Source organism: Miniopterus schreibersii, assembly GCF_964146895.1.
Source record: "Miniopterus schreibersii genome assembly, chromosome: X".
Classification (NCBI taxonomy): Eukaryota; Metazoa; Chordata; class Mammalia; order Chiroptera; family Miniopteridae; genus Miniopterus; species Miniopterus schreibersii.
In genome coordinates this window covers 97,571,333-97,591,117 of record NC_138104.1, presented here as the reverse complement: position 1 = coordinate 97,591,117, position 19,785 = coordinate 97,571,333, and the positions used below count along the sequence as shown (strand labels likewise).

Here is a 19,785-nt window from a genome sequence, read left to right as displayed (position 1 = left end):
AGATTGTATTCGGGATGTCAGCCAGGGCTGCAGTCACCTGAAGGCTTGACTGGGGCTGGAGGATCTGCACTCCCATGGCTGTGGGCAGTTCCCTGCTGGCTGTTGACAGGATGCTTCAGTTCCTCACCCCCTGGTCTCTCCATAGGGTGCTTTGAGAGTGTCCCCACAACAGGTAGCTGGCTTCTCCTGTAGTGAATGATTCAAGAGAGAGAGCAAAGAGGAAGCCGCAACACCTTTCATGACCTAGTCTCAGGTCATGTCCACCTATGACCATCGCTTCTGCCATATATTATTTGTTAGAAGTGAATCACTAAGTGTAGCTCACACTCAAGGGGAGGGGAATTTAGCTACCTTTTGAAGGAAGAAGGAGGGGGGAATTTTTGTGGGGATATCTTAAAACCACTATGTGACTTCATAGGGGTATTGCAAGGATTAAATGAGATAATCCATGCAAAATTGTTCAACATAATGCCTGGCACACAGTAAGCATCCAACAAATGTTGATTAATATTATTTCTAAAGAAAGATCGATAGACTGCTGTTTACCTAGGGAAGTTGGTTTCATCTGGATTAAGACATTAATACATAAAAAACTAATTTATTGGTATTTAAAATTTTTGTAGAATTATGAACATTCAGTTGAAACAGGTATCTGAAGCAACAAGTATTTCTGACATACTCCCTGGCTTTAAGCCTTTTTTTTAGAATTTATTGTGTAGAGTGTTGGGGAGGAAGGGGAACTGGATGTTAGTACTGCCTTTATACCTAAAATCATCAGGCCAGGGTGTCCAGAACTATTAAATTATTTAGGGCAGATGGAAAGATGCTAGAATTACTCTCCATTATGTGCCAAATTCTCACTGCTATTTTCCTGGTGTTACCTATAAAATTAGCTGGTTTGTTTCTTACAAAGCCAAAGACAACACATCTCCATTATCTTATTAGATATTCCTCTTGAAATAAAAAGCCCTTCTACATCAGTAACAGCATTCATTAGCACTGTCACACTCCAGCTCCCTGGATCCCACTGATCTCAGATGATCTGGGCATGCTAGACTAGGGAAGACCAGTGAGTCCACAGTTACCCTGGAGGATTGAAAATGCTCATTTCAGGTGCCTTGAGTCACAAGCTTGGCAGATGATGATAGTGGGGAGGGTGGTAGTAGGAGGGGATGGGATTCAAATCAAACACAACATTCAAGTTTTAAACTGGATTGATTTTTAATAGTTGAAAAAGGCCCAACTAAGAGTTGTTAAAATTGTCCAAGATGTGAAGGGACACGAAAGGCAAATTTGCCATAAAAATATGGTTCAAAGTAGTGATTGAAGAAAAATAAACTGTCTCAATTTATAGCCCATGGAACTGAGCCTGCTTAATAACAGCTAATCCTTGTAAAGTCCTTCCATGGGCTAGGTACTCTGCTAAGCATTTCAAAAATAGTCACTCACCTAGACCTATGAGGCGAGCACTATTATTACCACCATTTTACAGAGGAGAGGCCGAGCAATTTCCCAAAGGACATAACTAGAGCTGGCATTTGGCTGTAGGTGATCTGGCTCCTGAGTCTATGGTTTTAGCCACTAAGCTGTACTGCCTTGCCAACCATCCACTTTCATATGGCATTTTATTCTGGCGTGGCTTTCCCTTTCGGGTCTTTTGAGCTGACATTTCTGTTATTTCTACACTGTTTGTGGTTAAACACAGTGCCTGGAGGACAGGGATAGAGGTTTTAATAGTTTAAAATGAGGTACTGGACTTAACATTCTCAAATGACATTTTCCCAAATGGTATGAACTTTAATGAAAACATGTAAAATCTGTCAGTTTGACTTAAGCTCTGAGCAGGGTCAAGGAATAACTAATGCTCACCTTTTCCTACAAACACTACAGATTTACACAATGACTTAATTCTTAAGCCTTTCTCCTAGGTCTTGATTGCATTTTGAGGTCTAGGCACAGATGAGCATTGCATAAATGCTTTTTGACACTGATTAGAAGGCTTATTTAGTTTTCTAGACTAGTCTCACATATCTTCAGGATAAAAAGGTCTTACATCTTCATGCCCACCTGTTTCTTTATCATTGAGACCCCTAATGAGTAGAAGGCATGAACTCTGACATCTGTAGCAGGATGCTTCTGAGGCATCTAATAGAAACTTAGATGGTTTTAAACCCAAGGAAAAGGCAGAATTTGTTTAATTAAACAACTCAGTGGTGTCATCAAGAACTCAGCTTTTTTCTTTCCTCCTTCCCTCCGTCCCTCCGTCCCTCCGTCCCTCCCTCCGTCCCTCCGTCCCTCCCTCCGTCCCTCCCTCCCTCCCTTCTTTCCTCTTTCCTCTTTCTCTCTCTCTCTCTCTCTCTCTCTCTCTCTCTCTCTCTCTCTCTCTCTCTCTTTCTCTCTTTCTTTCATTTTGCAACTCTGCCTTACTTAGTGTTTAGGCTTTGACCTAAGGCTGGTTTTCCTCCTAGTCACAAAATGGCTGCCAGTGGCAACCCGGAGGTACTTGCTTCCTTTTTTATCTAACAGGATAGACAGGGTAAGCCTTTCAATCTATAGGATGTTAAGTCCTTTCTTTTAGTTTAATTAGGTCACACATAGATTAACTAAGACTATTTAGCTAGCACCTACCACTCTGGAAGTGTGAACACAGTTTTGGTTCTATTAGAAGGAGGAAGGAAGAAATAGATGGTGGGGAGGCTCTGAAACTGTTTCCTCATCTGGGAAATTGTGATCTAACAGGGAATCCTGCAGAAAATCATGAGGCTCAGCCAATGTGTAGGGTCGCCAAATTTAGGGTATAAATATAGAGGATGCCCAGTAAAATTTGAATTTCAGATAAACAGCAAATAATTTTTAGTATAAGTATGTATACCTCTTTCTACAAACACTAGAAATTTACACATTGATTTGGGTCTTAAGCTTTTCTCCTAGATCCTGATTGCATTATGAGGTCTGGACCCAGAAGGGCATTTAAAAAAAACTTTTTCTATAATGATTAGAAAGCATATTTAGTATTTTCCCCTTCTCCCACATGTATCCAGGATAAAAATATATACTTATACTAAAAATTTATTCATTGTTTATCTGAAATTCAAATTTAATGGGCCTCCTGTATTTTATCTGGCAACACTAAATGTATGTAATGTTCTTGGCACATAGCAGGTATTCATTCAGTGGTAAGTATTAGTGTTCCTTCTATATAAGAAAAGAGCTCAAATAAATGGTGTCACAGTACTCCTTAACTCTTACTAACCTTCTAGAAAAGATATAATTTTTTAAAAATTCTCATCTGAGAATATTTTTTCCATTGCTTTTCAGAGAAAGTGGAAGGGAGGGAGAGAGAGAGGGAGAGAAAAAAAACATTGATGTGAGAGAGACACATCGATTGGTTGCCTCCTGCATGCACCCTGAGCCTACAACCAAGGTAGGTGCCCTTGGCCAGAATTGAACCCAGGACCCTTTAGTCTGTGGGCCGACTCTCTAACCACTAAGCCAAACTGGCTAGGGCAAGAAAATTTATAATTTTGATCAAAATTGCAGTTAACTGACCTGGATGTGGCGCCAAGAAACCTTCACAGATATTCAAAACCAAATCAAAGCTAACGTCCCTAAGTGGAAGGTTATGTTTGTATATCTGGGATGGCACATTATAGAGCATCTAATATTACCTCTTAAAAATAAATTGAACCTATATCAATAGATATTCAGTTATTGTTTTTTCCTTATCTTGTTCTGATTCTATACAGATAAACTATTCTTCAATTAACATACAGGGATGAAAATGGAGTGATTGCCCTAGGAATTCTGGCTCCACGTGGGTGAAGCTTGAGGTCACAGCACCCTTACTTTGCATCTGGAGGAGGCAGGAGACTGCAAAGCTTGCTGTTGCCTCTGACTCCATTTTCCCTCACTGCTAATTCAGTGTTCCTACCTGTAAAATTTTCCAATATGCTTCCTGAAAAGCTGAAGAGAAAGCAGGCACCTTTATTTCCTCATCAAATATTCACCGTGTTATGAAAAAGAAAAGCCTCTTGGTTTGGTGAAGAGTGGCCAAACCCAGCATATTGTTACATATTGTTACCAGATTCATGACAGGAATAGACTAAGCGAATTTTATTCACGATATCTATTTCCTATTGCAGTACAGTACTGCATATTTCTAATTTGGTGGTTGCTATGACCTCATACACTGCTTATTTTCTGTGCTTTTCTGAAAAAAAAAAAAAAAAACAAAACACAAAACCCACTATATGTCTCTTTGTTTTTTAAAGTGGAAATTATTATGTAGCTTTACATAGATTTGCCCACAATGTCTTTTTAAAATTATTATTATTTTCAAAAAGTGGCATTGGAAGTGTTTCTCCTTCCATTTCATCACCTCTTCATCCTCATTGGAAAGCTGATCCATGGTAGGTATTAAGATCTTTACATTTCTACTGGTTGGGCGATGACTTCATTGCTTTCATGCCAGCTGGGGAATCTGTGTGGCGGAGCATTGGACCGAAGCGGAGCCGAGTTGCTGCTGCTGCTGCTGCTGCTGCTGCAACAGCCCTTTGCATGCATCCAGCTGCTGTGTAAGGAATCCTCAGGCTACTCGTTCTTTGCTCCAAATTCACCCAAGGGACCGCAGGCTGATGGACGAGTGTATGTGTGAATGTGTGTATCTGTGCATGTGTGTTTACGCGTCGCTGCAACAGTTGGACAACAGCAGCAATGGACTTCGATATTTTTTTTTTTACCAACGACTGGGATAAACCGTCTTTCATCCTTTATTTCCAAGCAGTGCCTCGGTTCCCTCTCCAAATGTACTCTCCCTGCTCTTCCCGGACCCCAGGCCCGCCAGCACGTGTCCCTCCGGAGGGAGGCCAGGATAGCTGCGTTGCAGGCAGGATTCCCCTTTTTTTCCGCAGTGACAGGCGGATTCCCGGGCCTCCTCGGCCCCCCACCCCCGCAGCCGCCCCTTTCCCAGTCACGATCTCCCCCCCCCACCCACCGCGTCCCTCCCTCCCCACCGACAGCTCCGGCTCGGGCCCCGCCCCTCGCAGCCACCCCGCCCAGGTTGCTAGGGCCCGGCGGGGCGACGCAACTTGCGCGCGAGGAGGCGCGGCGCGCGCGTGCACGCGCAGGCGAGCTCATACAAGGGACCGACGGTCTTTGGCTCCGAGACCCGAGCACGAGCGGAGCGGGCGGGGCGCGCGAGCCCGAGTGCGGGCACGAGCGCGCTCTCCGCATTGGCTCCCACTAGAAGTAGGCGAGGGCTGAGGCGGGACCTGGCGGTGTCTGAGGAGCTCCCCCATTTGCCCGAACGCGCGGCCTGGGCGGGGCGCTTAGCGAATTAGACCGCGAGTTCGCTCCTGCCAGAGGGCGGGGCCGGAGGTTTCGATTAGTTGTCGCTGCCACTGGGGAAGGTAAAGCGGCGACGACGGCCTCGGGAGCTGCGGGGTCCCCGGCCGGAGGTGCGGGACTCGCCGGGTGAGTAGTCGCGGCGCTACCCGCCCGCCTGGCCTCGGTGTCCACACATGGGCCCCGCGCCCACCCAGCTTCTCCCTAGAGAGGGGACCCACCCGGTCCCCCCGGGCAGACAGGAGAAGGGGCGGTGGCGCGGGGACCCCCGGAACCCGGCGACGCGGCGAGGGCGCCCCAGTCTGGAATGGCCCCATCCCAGCACCTCATTGCACCGCCGCAAAGAGACTCCCCGCCGGGGGTCTGGGCTGGATTTGGGGGTGTGAGGAGACGGGTGGGTATGAGGAGGGGCGGCGGGTCGAGGCCGCCTCCCGGGGCTCCCCTCGCGGCGGGTCTGCGGCGTCCCTGCCGCCCCCGCGACGCCTGCTCCCTCGGGCTTGCGGCGAGGGAAGCCCCTTCCCGCGGGCGCCGCGGAAGAGCCGGCGCCCCCGGGCCCCCGACCGAGTTCGGAGGCAGCCCGGGACCCGCTGACCTTGGCTGCCCGGAAGGGTGGGCGAGAGACCCACCGCCTGCCCCGCGTCTCCTCCAGCCTCCCCCGAACAAGTTTCAGGCGTTGCTGTGAAGTTCACGACTGGCATAGTGGTGGGGGTGGGGGGAAGCAAAATTGGCTCTTTCCCAGACCTTCGTACCCTTTGTACCCTCTTAGAAACGAAATCTTAGGGCTTGGAATCATCTCGCAGAACGAACAAGTCCTGCTCGCTTCGACTTGTCTTGTGCCCACGTTGGGGAAAAAAATAACCTGAACATATTTCGGTGTAAAGGCAGATCTTCCTTGAGGGTTTTGTTTTTCGCTTCACTTGAGTGTTAAAGCACAGATGCCGGAATAAGAAAAACCTGACCTTAGTATCTTAGATTAGAGGGATGCTGTGATATTTAAGTAGTTGCAGATCCGTGTTCTGTTTAACACAATCTATTTTAATTGGCTGAAATGTAAGCTGAATTTAGAAAGTCTCGCAGACACAGAATAATTTCTTTCTGTGCATCTGAATTAGGTTTGTTGGGACGTAATGGTTATGTAGTTAATGTGAAAGATTACACAGATTAATTTGTCTGAGAGCATTGGACTGAAACCGGAGACATAAATATGTATAGAATTGGGTTCTCGTTTTAGGTAACATCTGCTGGAACATTTCCAGCTGTTCCTTTCTTGCTGTAGGGTTTCAAAAAGAGACATATTTACCGAGGCTATTCGGAATTATATGTGCATGACATTTAGATGTAAATTTGTTTTTAATTCCTGTAAGAGTTTTAAAATATTTTATTCATAAAATGTGAAGAAGCTCTGTTTACTTGTCTCTATGTCTAGTGTTGAAGGGCGGGTAGTATAATCTTATATTTATAACAACCCAACTAGGGTTTATTAATACATTTTTTTAAAAGGTGTGTGTGTTTTTGAGAACAGGATAGTTGAGTACCTTAGCAATCCTTTTCTTTATTAAAAGTACTATTTTAGGTTTGAGCATTTTTGGCGTTGACACTGGAACAGGAGTAAGGAAGCCTGCAGCAGTATTACCAGTTTGACACCACCAGTGGGTGTTTCTGTTGACAAATGCAGAGGAGAGAACATTTGGGAAGGAAATCTATTTTTTCGGGGGGCGGGGGGGTTAGAAGGCTGGGGGGTGAAGGGGGAGGGATCCAGAAGATAGATGCTCTAGGACTAAAGCTGTCAGTACAGTGTATGCTGAGCATTTCACAAGTACAAGGAAACCTAATTAGGGTAAAAAAAAATTCAGTTTGGTTGTATTAAATAATAGAACTCCAAAAGATGCATGCTGAATAAAGTTAATTATTCCAAGACTGTTAAATAATCAACCATTTCAGAGGAGTTGGAGGGTCTTCAGTTGGGAAGAGCATCAAATCCCTTTGAATTGTCTTGCCTTTTTAACATAATGCAACGATTAATTTGATATGATTAATTATATATATATGTAACAATTTAATATTTTAATTTTGCTTATTTAGTATGTTTCCTAAGCCTAATTGTTTTAAAAATAAAACTTGATATCTTTTAAAAAATAATTAGAAATATTCTTGGAGAGGATTTCTTTTTTTTCCTGCTCAGTTTTATAATTTATTCATGATTTAGGGACTTGGGGTAGGGATTTTTTGACCCCTTTATCTCAGTTTTTTGATTTTTACTTATGCAAGTTCCCTGGGCTAAATCTGCCATTATTTTCATTGTAATTTTCTTGGAGTTATTTAAACCAGAGTGTGGCATCTACAGTGTGCCCTGGGGTTTTAAAAGAAAAGGCTCCCATTGAGGGAAATTGCAGGGCCATCTCACATAGATGAGTAATAGAAGGTTGACTGATTTCGAATCAGATGTATTCTGTTCCAAATATGCTGCATGGGGCTAAGGCAGTCTCATTTAATGAGAACCAAATTTTGCGTGGTATTTCTACTTTGAAGGTGCAGTGTTGTTACATTACAAACTGAAATACAGAGGTGGAGAAATTCAAGTATGCTTTTTACCACCCCCCCAGCCTTGCTTCACCACTGTGTCCAAGAATCTGTGAGAGACTCTTTCAACAATAGTTGCATTGTTGGAAATGACAGTGGCTTCTGTTGCAGGAATTTAACCTTTCATTGTGATTTATGTTTCAGTTTACTTTGTGATAGAAAATTCAGCTATATCTGAGAATATGTAGGAAATTTTAAGGAAGTGAGCAGAGAAAATAAGCCTTCATTGTGTCTTTTGAAAGTTTACCTTCTTCCCCTTCCATTTTAATAACTTCGGTGATTATCTGCTTTATTTTTTCTAGATATTAGAAGGTATGCTAATATAGTACTTTATTTTTGGCAGTTAGTGCAGAGATATGACTTTTTCATGTAATAAATTGATGTCAAATAATAACAAGGCACTTAAGAACAAATGAATTCACATGCATAGATCCAAAATGCAAACGAAATCCTTTAGGTAACCCTTAACTTTGATACAAGAACAGCAACATTTGGCCTGGCCATTGTGGCCCAGTGGTTGAGTATTGCCTTTCGATTCCTGGTCAGGGCACATGCTCTGGTTGTGGGCTTGACCCCCAGTGGGGGGTGTGCAGGAGGCAGCCAATCAATGACTCTCCCATCATCGATGTTTCTATTTCTCTCTCTCCCTCTCCCTTACTCTCTGAAATCAATAAAGACATTAAAAAAAACAAAAAACAAAAAAACATTTGAAGTTAATATCAGCAACATTTGAAGTTAAGTTGCTTTCTAAGTAGAAAAGGCTGTTTACTTAGGATTTGATCATTTTAGATTCTGAAGTTTTATTTTTTGGCAGCATCAAATTTCTTGCTAGAGGAGGAGAAAGAATCTCAAAGGTCGTTTATCATCTGATAGTGTCAGTTGGCTCCCATATTTCACCTTATGAAAATAATGAAATTAAAAGACTGCATTTTAACTTTCTGTTTGGGAAGCTTTTCCAGTTTACTTTCACTCTTAACCTCAAGGTTAGAAATTTTTGTTGGCAATGCATCCTTTAATATTTGGTTTCAAAGTCTTTTTTTTTTTTAAATCCTCACCTGAGGATATTTTTTCCATTGATCTTTAGAGAGAGTGAAAAGGAAGGAGAAGGAAGGGGGCAGAGACAGACAGAGACATAGATGTGAGAGACACACACTGACTGGTTGCCTCCAGCATGTGCCCCAACTGGGGCTGGGAGTTGAACCTGCAACCGAGGTACGTGCCCTTGACTGGGAATCAAACCTGAGATCCTTCAGTCTAAGGGCCAGTGCTCTAACCACTGAGCAAACTCAGCCAGGGCTGGTTTCAAATTCTTGATAGTTTCTAAACTGTTTCCTTTATATACAGCAGTACATGAATGACTGGATTGCACAAAGGTCTGCCCTCATTTCTCATTTGAGTTTGTATACTTCTTAATACTGAGATCTGTTGGCAGGTATGGAAGTCGAGAGTGAGGACCTTCTACCTAAAGAGCCTTATAACATTTAGACAATTCAGATTTGGGTACTAACAGGAAATTATTTATTAGGTTAAAAGGACCTAGCCCATTCAGGTCTCTGAAATTGTCAACATTTTGAATTAAGCCCTTTATGTATTTGTGTTTGAGATAGTTCTAATTGGGGTCAAGTTTTGGGTATGGTCTCTCTTTTGGGCAGTCTTCTATAATAATTAAGTTATAATATTCTATTTATTGAGCCTTACTGAATAACAGGTACTATGGCAAATAATTATTTGAGTGAATGTATGTGTGTATGTATGTTTGCACATCTTTTTGTTTTTTAAAAAATATATCTATTGATTTCAGAGAGAGGAGAGGAGAGGGAGAGAGAGATAGAAACATCAATGATGAGAGAGTCATTGATCGGCTGCCTCCTGCACACCCCCCACTGGGGACTGAGCACACAACCCTGGCATGTTCCCTGACCGGGAATTGAACTGCGACCTCCTAGATCCTAGGTCGATGCTCAACCACTGAGCCATGCCCGGCCTGGCCCATCTCTTATTTTTTATATCCTATATATACGTGACCAAATGGGCTGAGAGAGAGAAAATAATTTATTTGCCCAGATTACCCAGGTAGTCCTCATCAGAGGCAAAACTCCCATCCAAACCGGTCTGACTTGAACCTGTGCTCTTCAGAACCATGCTTTCTGCTTCTCCTTAGAATCTGATTCCACTCCTGGGGTGGTGCTGGAGATATCAATATGCCTCCTGGAGTTCACAGGCTACATTGGCGAGGCCGCCTAACCTTTAGTCACATGGGAGGCTGGACTCAGATCCATCAGTACTGCCGGATTGGACAACTGGAAGTGCAGGCTTTTCTAACAGGGTCATTAGTTCTGTTAGTTCTGTTTCTTCATAAATGAAGGTTGTACCCAATTATTTACACCCCAAATGAGTAGCTGTTTCTAATTAACCACTTGGTATTTCATGTTTCTGCATGTTCCATTATAACTTTTGACTGACTTTGATTAAATTTGCTACACTAATAAAGGCTATGAAGATATTTCTTGAATTCAATTTTGTGGTTTGATGCACTCTTGAAATAAAATGGCAGCCATTACACCTTGCAGATGGCCTCTCTTCTGCAAACGTAATGACCTAAGTGAAGTAAAATCTGGAGGTGAATTCTGCAGAGATACATTATTGTTGATTCTTAATGCATAGAAGTTGGACTCTGACAAAAATTTTTCTACTTCAAGCCTCTTGTGATTTGTGTGTGTGTGTGTATGTATGTGTTTAAACAAGACCTATCACTAAGAGAGCTAAACGGTTGCTTAGCCCAAAGAAACACTCAGAGATCCCTGTTAGAGAGGAAGAGGGCTTAATATCCTATTCTGTAATTGATGAGGATCACTTTTGTCTCTTACTAGAGTTAAAAAGGAGTGATGAATATCATAGGACCTCAGGGCAGGAAATCATCTTGGTCAAAGCAGGACAGTTATTCTACCAAGGTGGGACCTATACATAGTTCTCTTGGATTTCTTTACCAAATGTGGGTTTTCAATATGCATTTTTCAGAGCTTTATTGAGGTGTACTTGACATACCATAAAATTCACCTGTTTTAAGTATAGCATTCAATGATTTTTTTAGGGTAAATTTATACAGTTGTATAACCATCACTATAATCCAATTTTAGAACATTTCCATTACCCTAAAACGATCCCCTGCCAGTATGCATTTTTTTTAACCTTATTTACTTGCTTCCACCTAGATCGCTTTAACATCAGACACTGATAGATGAAATCATGGAGATCTTAAGAGATATCTTTTAAAAATACCTTATACATATTACAATTTCTTAGTATTTTTTGTGTTTTCAAAAGTTTTCATCTAAACATAATACATAGTAGAATATAAAGGACAGTGTTAGATGGGCCAGGTACAGAAACCCGGGTACAGAAACTCACCAGGGCAGGAAGCCCTGGATGCCTAGCAAGGGGCAAAACTGGGAAAACAAGAACCTTGTCCCCAGGGTAAACTATCCTCCTCCAGCATATCGCTAGTCATGCCGTTTAGATTCCTTGAGTGTTCCTCCCTAAAGATAACATCTAAGCCTCAGTTGTATTTCAGCTCCAGGCCCAGAAAAATAGCAAAAGCAGACTAGTGGCTCCAGGACCAGCCTCAGGACCAGCTGCATTGACTAATGACCCCCTGCCCTGGCACCGACCAATCAGTGGAGACCATGGCCCTGAAAGAGCGCACCTGGAAAGCTGATGAATATTGAGACACTTCCCTGAGGCCTCCCCTAAGATTTCCACCTGCAAGAGAGAGCTAAATAGGCTCAGAACAAAGGACCCAGTGCATGCTCCTCAACAGGGGAGCACACCAGCACCATCTCCATCCCCCTTCTCCTCCCCCAGAGGACCCCAGGAGACTTGCAACCAGTAGAGCAATGGGCAGCAGCAGCTCGCCTGTCCTGGGCTTACCCCCTGAATCTGTCTCTAAGGCCCCCTTCTCTCTGATTTCTCAATGAGCATGGAGCAGCCCAGCCTAGGCTCTCCTGTTGCTTCTTCTATGCTCTTCCTTGTTTCACTGTCCCAAGTATGTTTTTGCTGTCATCATGGACTCAATACTCTTTGACTCAGTGCTGTGTAGCCCTTCCCTTTGGATATCACCATCCCCCCATTCCCTTTTCCTTAAATACGATTTTTCTTTACTCACCATCTAAGATGCCTATTTAACCTGCCCATGCACCACTGACCCTAACCTTTCAGACAGTGCTGCAGTGGTATAAATTACCTTGTCTTTGTGGTTTGATTGGATTTTGTCTTGGTCTTTTTAAATATATCTTTATTGATTTCAGAGAGAGGAAAGGAGAGGGAGAGAGATAGAAACATCAATGATGAGAAAGTCACTGATCGAGCCCACAACCCGGGCATGTGCCCTGACCGGGAATCGAACCCTGATCGCCTGGATCCCAGGTCGATGCTCAACCGCTGAGCCATGCCCGGCCTGGCATTGTTTTAGTCTTTTTAAACCAGCAAATAAAATATAATGTTCTTAATGATATCTTGGAAATACCGGGGCAAAATCAAGGTAAAAGTAAAATAACTATGGGACAAGAAAAAATTCCTTTAAGAGCATGGACAAAATAATTTTTTTAAGCCAGTAATAATATTGTGCATTGTATTGTTTGAACTCTAATCCCCTTTGAGAGATTCATGCCATGGAGCGGGCTTAATTAAATTCAGGTATTTAAACACATTGTCTGCTTTCTGCATTGCTTCAGACTGGAAATGGCTTAACCTGCGAGGTATTGTAGCTGCTTTTTCCTGCCTGCATCATTTTCTTTTCAGTTACCCTCAGTGGTGGGTGGGGTGGGGAAGTAAAGCTAACAGGCTTACAGGATGGGCTGATGCCCACCAATTCACAGGTGCTCTCCTTTGCAAAGCATACTGTGTGTGTAAATGAACACTGCTGATAAGATAGCTTAGGGACGTTAATTTTGGGGTATGCATAACAAAGGAATACAATCATTTGGTTGGAAGTAAAGTGTTTTGGAAACTGTCTAACTTCATTGCTTTTAGATGAACATTTCTGGATGGAAAGAGGTTCTTACTAGTGCCAGGCAGGTAAATCAATAACTCCTTGATAGTAGTGGTAGTTTGTGTCTAGATTTTTAATAACAAACAGATTGGACATAGTACCACTAATAGTTTACTGTAAATTCAATCATAACTGGTTTGAAAAAGGTTACTTTTTTTTTTTTTTAACTGTTTAAGAGCTATGGCTGTGTGATTCTGTTGTTACTTTGTATCCTTTGTAAGAGAAGGTCCTAATATCAAATAGTAACATATGAAGTGCTTTCTGACAGTGTAATTTTTTGACTTAAAGGGAAATAGTTATTTTTGAAAGTAACAACTTGGTTTCTGGAAGTTAACAAAACATATGGATGAATACATTATGGTTTCGGAGTATTTTTTTAAATACTGTCTTAAGTTATTTTAGGTAAGTTGCAATTTTAGATCTCTGTATTATGCCTAAAGTTTAGGTCCTTGGCAGCATAAGATTATAATATAATAATATTAAGCACACACACACTCATTCAAGGAAGATAGGGCAGATAAAAAATGGTGATAAGTAATAGTTGAAGAAAAATTTACTGACTTGGATTTGCTCAGTTACCCGATATTGGCCAAGAGTAGAAACTAGCTTCCTGATGAATAGAATCCTTCAGAAATTACAAAAGCCGATTCAAGTGTGACATATCCTAGAATGTATCCACACAAGCCACCCTGGTTTGTCAGCGTCTTGTGGGACGTATTAACTTTAATTGCTAGTAATTATGATTAATATTATTACCACTAAAATGTAAGATTAGCATTGCAAAGGAAAAGAAAAAGTTTTAATTGTTAATCATTGAAAATAGTTGAGAGAGACAAAAGCTAGTTTTGTTCAAATCGGTGTTTCATACTTTATCAATTATTTCTTTCTAAAATAACTTGTCCTAGATCCTGAGGATCTGTCCTTCATTTAGCAAATATTAAGTGTCTACTATGTACCAGACTGTGATAGAGGCTGGATGGAATGATACATAAAAGGGAAGTAGGTCCTGCCCTCAACTAATTTACAGGTTTTTTCCCCCCTTTTTAAAAATCCTCATCTGAGGATATGTTTTTCATTGATTCCCGAGAGAGAGGAAAGGAGAGGGGGAGGGAGAAACATTGATAGGTTGCCTCCCGTACGTGCCCCGACTGGTGATTGAACCCCCAAACCTGGGTATGTGTCCTGACCAGGAATTGAACCCATGACCCCTTGGTGCATGGGATGATGCTCTAACCAGCTGGCCAGGGCTAATTTACAGTCGAGGTGGAGGTGGAGAAGTGCAAGGCACTGTGGGACTACATAACAGGGTAGTGATGGGGTATCTGTCCTGGGGGGAGCAGGTAGGAAGACCATACTGAGGACGTGACATTTAAGTGAGACTTAAAGAATGAGAAGAGCGTGGTCTAGTTAAGGAAATAAGTTGTCCTGGCAGAAGGTACAAATGCCCTTAGGCAAGGTAAGAGAGAGGGAGAGGCTTTTGAAAAACAGCCTTTTAAAGAACTGAAGAAATCCAAAATGGCTGGAAAGTGGAGAAGCAGGTGGTGAAGCAGAAGTAGTCAGGGGCCAGGTCTTGAAAAGGCTCAGTAAAGGCCAGCTGCTGGGTTTTTGAACTTGTCCTAAGTCTCCTGGGAAGCTATTGAAGGTTTTAAGCAGGAATGTGACATGAAATGAAATGCCACAAAAAACAAGAGTTTTAGCTCAATGGGAACCTTGATAATTTACCGAAAAGGTCAAATCTCTGCAAGGTAAAATATTCTTCTCGAATCTCATTAAAATAAAATTTCTGCAACTGCTTCCTTGATGGATTGTCATCTGTGATACTCTTTTCATTGTTTTTTTAGGAATTACCTTTAATTTTTCTGAAGGCTCCTCCTTTTCTGTTATTCTTCACCATGTTGTTAACCTTATATAGTAGCGCCATTTCTATTTATAACTGAATTAAATATCTTTTTCTAACAGGTTTAGCTCTCTTCTGTATTTAAACTTAAAACTCTGCTGGGCTCCCCCTCATACCTTTAATCTGCTCAAGGTATTTAATGTTATAATAAAATGTTTCATTAAATATCAACATTAAATTTACTTTATTACCTGCCCAAATATAATGTCTTAGGTCTAGTTTATTATTTTTCAGCATTTCTGTTTTTCATAGTTAATCAGATCTCATTTTGAGCACCTACAATATTGTTAGAGAATTTTATTAATATTGTTTAAGATTACTAATTAGCAAGAGTACCATTTTCAAATCTGTTTCACATTCTGTGACCATATCATCTTTTATATTAAACTGGTCTCTGCTGAGCTTCTTATGTTCAAGTGAGATTATATATATATATATATATATATATATATATATATATATAACAATACTGTAGCCCGGCCAGGCGTGGCTCAGCGGTTGAGCGTCTTCCTGGGATCCAGGCGATCAGGGTTCTATTCCCGGTCAGGGCACATGCCCGGCTTGCGGGCTCGATCAGTGACTCTCTCATCACTGATGTTTCTGTCTCTCTCTCCCTCTCCTTTACTCTCTCTGAAATTAATAAAGATATATTAAAAAAAAAATACTGTAAATGTACTATTTTTTTTCCTCCTTCTACAGTAAGTGCTGCCCCTACATGCTTAGTTCTTTCTTGGAAATCTTTAGCCATGCTAAACTTTTGCTTGTCTTGTTGATTGAACAGTCATTCAGGGCTTCCTCGGTATAAGTTGTCAGTCTGTGCCTGCATGGAGCGCTGTTGCCAGTTTTCCCCTCCGCATATACAAGAATATCCACAGCATCACCTCCTTCAAATAGTTCCTTTGAAGTCTACATTTTGATGCAGCCTCTAACTTAGCTCACTATGTATGGCCTTGAGTTCTGAGACTTTTCTGAACTATTCTATACCTGCTCTGTATTGTTGCTTTAATCTTTTCCTTTCTTTTCCTGGTGCTGATAACTTGAAGAGTTCGCAGTCGTTTTTGTCATTACTTTTTTCACTTTCTATCCAGCCCAGGACATTTATTTTAAAAGAGTTGCCTCATTTCAGATTTTAGACTTTGAAACTGATGTTTTTGTGCTAGTTTTTTCTCTTATCATTCAAAACGACTGCCCTTGATTTTGAGTTGTGCTTTCAAGTCTGTCCCTCTGTGCAGGATTGGTAAAGGAAGGCCACATTTGCCTTTCTTTGGCTGACTTTGTGATAGGGTAACAATTTGGGTGTCTTGGTGTCAAGTGAGTTCAGGCAACTGAAAGGGTGTCCGCATGATGGTAAGTGATGAAGATACAGAGCCAAGCTGTGGTGCTGTGCCCTTAATGGCGTTTGTAATCCAGCAGAAGAGGCAGAAAACAATGACTAAAGTACAGGATGATATGCTCATTTAGACGGAAATACAGGGTGCTGGTTCTCTAGGCAAGAAGAGGTGCACTTAACGCAGACTTAAGGGGACTGGGAAAGGCAGTGATTCCTGAGTGTTTGTGAAGAGTCTTAAAGGAGGCCTAGAATGTCAGGTGGAGGGAAAGGTTTTCTGGTAGATGGTGTATTTACAGACATAGATCTTAGAATGAGCATATAAAGCTAGGAGAATAGCAAAAAATAATGTGGATTTGTGTATTGTATGCCTTGCTTTGATGCTTTTGCCTCAGCTACATCCCAGGGTCCTGATTTTCTTCATGGCCATCTTTTGGCTTTTTTTCCTGTCCATTTTCACTTTTACCTGAGAGTATAGGAAGGAAATACTAAGACCAGGGATTTAAATAGGGGATGGGCCTCTGGAAAAATGGTTAAGCAGATGGTAATGGTTTTCTACTGCAAGCTCCATGGAGGCATGGAGTGTTGACTGTTGTTGCCTCAGCATCCAGCGCATTGCCTGGCACTTAGGAAATGCTCAATAAATGTTTCTCTTTTGAAAGGCTTCTCCTTTTTGCCCCCTTTCCATCTCCTCATGTCAGTGCCTTCTTCCTTGTTCAGTGGCTTCTCTTCTCTGTCAGGTACCTACCTAGTGGATCTTCTTCTCTACTCACCTTCTACACATGCTTGTCCCATATCTAGTCATCAGGCATAACTGTGTTATAATTGGATCCACATTACTGTATGACTGTGCTAAGCATACAAAGGTGCTAATGGCTCACCATGGGGCTCCTGAAACTTCTACCAACATTTACAGTATGGCAGATGAGGTAGAGGCCAAAGTTGACACCTATAAGAGTGAGATTGCTTTGAGTTTTTTCATGATTTATTGCATGAATTTATTGAAGTACTGAGATCTATTCAATAATAAACACTTGTATGTGGGTGCATATGTGTGTTGGGACATATCTGCATTGTACATTACTTCCCATTAAGCAAAAATGACGTTCTGTGAAGATGTTTGCTTATTTATCATGTGGCTTTACACACCGCAGATTACTGCTTATGTCCCTCAGACTGGGAAGCTGCTTTTATGGGTGTTAGCATATTTGTCTTACAGAAAGGTCCCCTGGGCATGCAGCGTCTTCACTAGAGAATTCACTGTACAATAATAGCTGGTTAGTTACATGGAGGGTTTGTTCGCTTATTTGTTTATTTGTTTTTTAGCATGGGTAGTAGACTTTTAAATACCCTCTACATTTTGGTAATTTCTCATATTATGGGTCCCACTTTCCCAGAAAACTCACATCCGCAGTCTCTTTTACAGCCAGGATAAAGGCTTGTGATGTAGGTTTGACCAGTCATTTACACAGAGTGAGACTTGTATGTACAGATGAGCATTGTGAGGTAGCCATCATGTGTAACTGAATTGATGACCTGGTGATCATATTGACAGGTGTGTTTGGTTTTTAAGGCATGGCAGTGGCAGAGCTTATGGAATTCCGTCTCAAGTGGTATTGGTGCTGAGTGGTGGCAATACTTTTTTTTTTTTTATATCTGTCTTCCTATTCTCTGATCACTGGGATTTGTGGTTAGATGTCTTATAATTTTGGAATATTTTCAGCCAATACCAAATATTTTTGTTCCATTCTCTCTCTTATTTCTGTGATTCCAGTTACCAGTATATTAGAACCTTTTATCTTGTCCCACAGGTCTTGAATGTTCTATTCTGTTTTATTGTTTTCACTCATTGTTTTGGTTGGGGTCATTTCTATTGACCTGTCTTCTCTTCTTGGCTGAGTTGAGTCTAGGAAGGGACCATTGAAGGCACTCTCATTTCTCTTAACTATGTTTTTCATTTTTAGTACTTTCATTTTATTCTTTCTTAGAGTTTCCATCTCTCTGCTGAATTATCCATCTGGTTTTGCATGTTGTTCTCCTTTTGGGTCAGACTGGACCTGGGCTCAGCAGCCTCGGTACTTGGGTTCTGGCTAGGAAAGAATTCAGAACCAAGACTCAAACTATAAGAGAACATTTATTTGTTAAATCACAGAGGTAGAAGAAGTAATCCTAGAAGAAATGGGCTTAGGAAACAAGTTATAGAGGCAAAGGAAGGGCCTTTGGAGCTTAGGAGCGAGGAAGCTAATGGTAACGTGCCTGGGGAGGGGGAGGGAGAAGGGAAGGGAAAGGGAAAGGGAAAGGGAAAAGTGCCGCCAGCGTGCTCTGGGAGAGTGCACTGGGTCCGTCCTAAGGATTTTAAGCTAAGCATGTAGATCTTAGGGGAGGTCCCAGGACAAGATCTCAATAGAATATTCAGCAGTTCTCCTGGTGTGCTTTCAGGGTCTAGGTCTTCACTGACTGATTGGTCACCCCAAGGGCAGGGGTTCATTATCTAGTGCAGCTCGTCCTGAGGTCAGCCATGGGGTTGCTGGTCTGGTTTTGTTGCTTTTCTGGGCCTGGAGCTGAAATAGAACTGATGCCTAGATGTTATTTCTTGGGAGGAAAGGTCAGGGAGTCCAAACTGAATTACCAGTGAAATGCTAGGGGAGAAAAGGTCACCGTGAGGGTGAGATCCCACCCTACAATTGTCTTTTGCTAGGCACCCAGGGCTCTCCACCCCGGTGACCTTCTGTACCTGGCCCATCCTCCTTGCTCTGCTCACGTCTGTCTAACTGCCTACAACACCTTCAACAAGCCACATCAGATTTTTATCAATTTGCCAATTATTGTAGCTGAATTCCTCTTATCGGTCCAGTTGCAGTCTACTCCAGGTGAGCACATGGTTGTTTCCTCTCCTTTTGAAGGTCCTGCCTCTCTTAAGATTTTGAGCCAATTGGTTCTATGTGTTTAGTTTAAAGAAAGTCATGAATTTGAAATTAATCCAGCTCTTTTTCATTGGAAGAGGAGCTGCTATATTTCTTCCAGTTTTCTTATTTCAGGGTGAAAGACAGAAGTTTGGTTACTCTTAAAATTTTTTTTATTATTTTTTTTAATTTTTATTTTTGTTTGAAGTATTACAGATGTCCATTTTTCTCCCCAATGACCCATTCCCCCCCCCCCCCGTTCCTTCCCCCTCCCCAGTCACTCTCCCCACCATTGTCCGTGTCCTTGGGTTGTGTATATATGCACATAAATTCTTTGGTTACTCTCTCCCCCTCCATCCCCCCGCCCCCCTCCATCCCTCTGACCTTTGGTCAGTCTCAACTATGCTTCCATGTCATTGAATCTATTCTGCTCGTCAATTTATTAAGTTCTTTAGATTCCACGTATAAGCGAGATCATGTGATATTTTTCTTTTGCTGCCTGGCTTATTTCACTTAGCATAATATTCTCCAGGACCATCCATACTGTCCCAAAGGGTACGAGATTCTTCTTCTTTACAGCTGCGTAGTATTCCATGGTGTAAATGTCCCACAGCTTCTTATCCACTCATCTACTGATGGGCACTTGGGCTGTTTCCAGATCTTAGCTATTGTAAACTGTGCTGCTATG

General features: G+C 42.0%; 1 protein-coding gene across 2 annotated transcripts in view; it reads left to right on the top strand.

The window, feature by feature from the left end:
• The first annotated feature begins 5,360 nt into the window (after positions 1 to 5,360).
• Positions 5,361 to 19,785, top strand: part of CDKL5 (cyclin dependent kinase like 5) — a 148,696-nt gene continuing 134,271 nt past the window's right edge. For both annotated transcript variants that reach the window (XM_081126620.1, XM_081126619.1), the window contains exon 1: positions 5,361 to 5,472. The gene's annotated coding sequence lies outside the window, so the exon portion shown is untranslated. The remainder of the gene's footprint in view (positions 5,473 to 19,785) is intronic.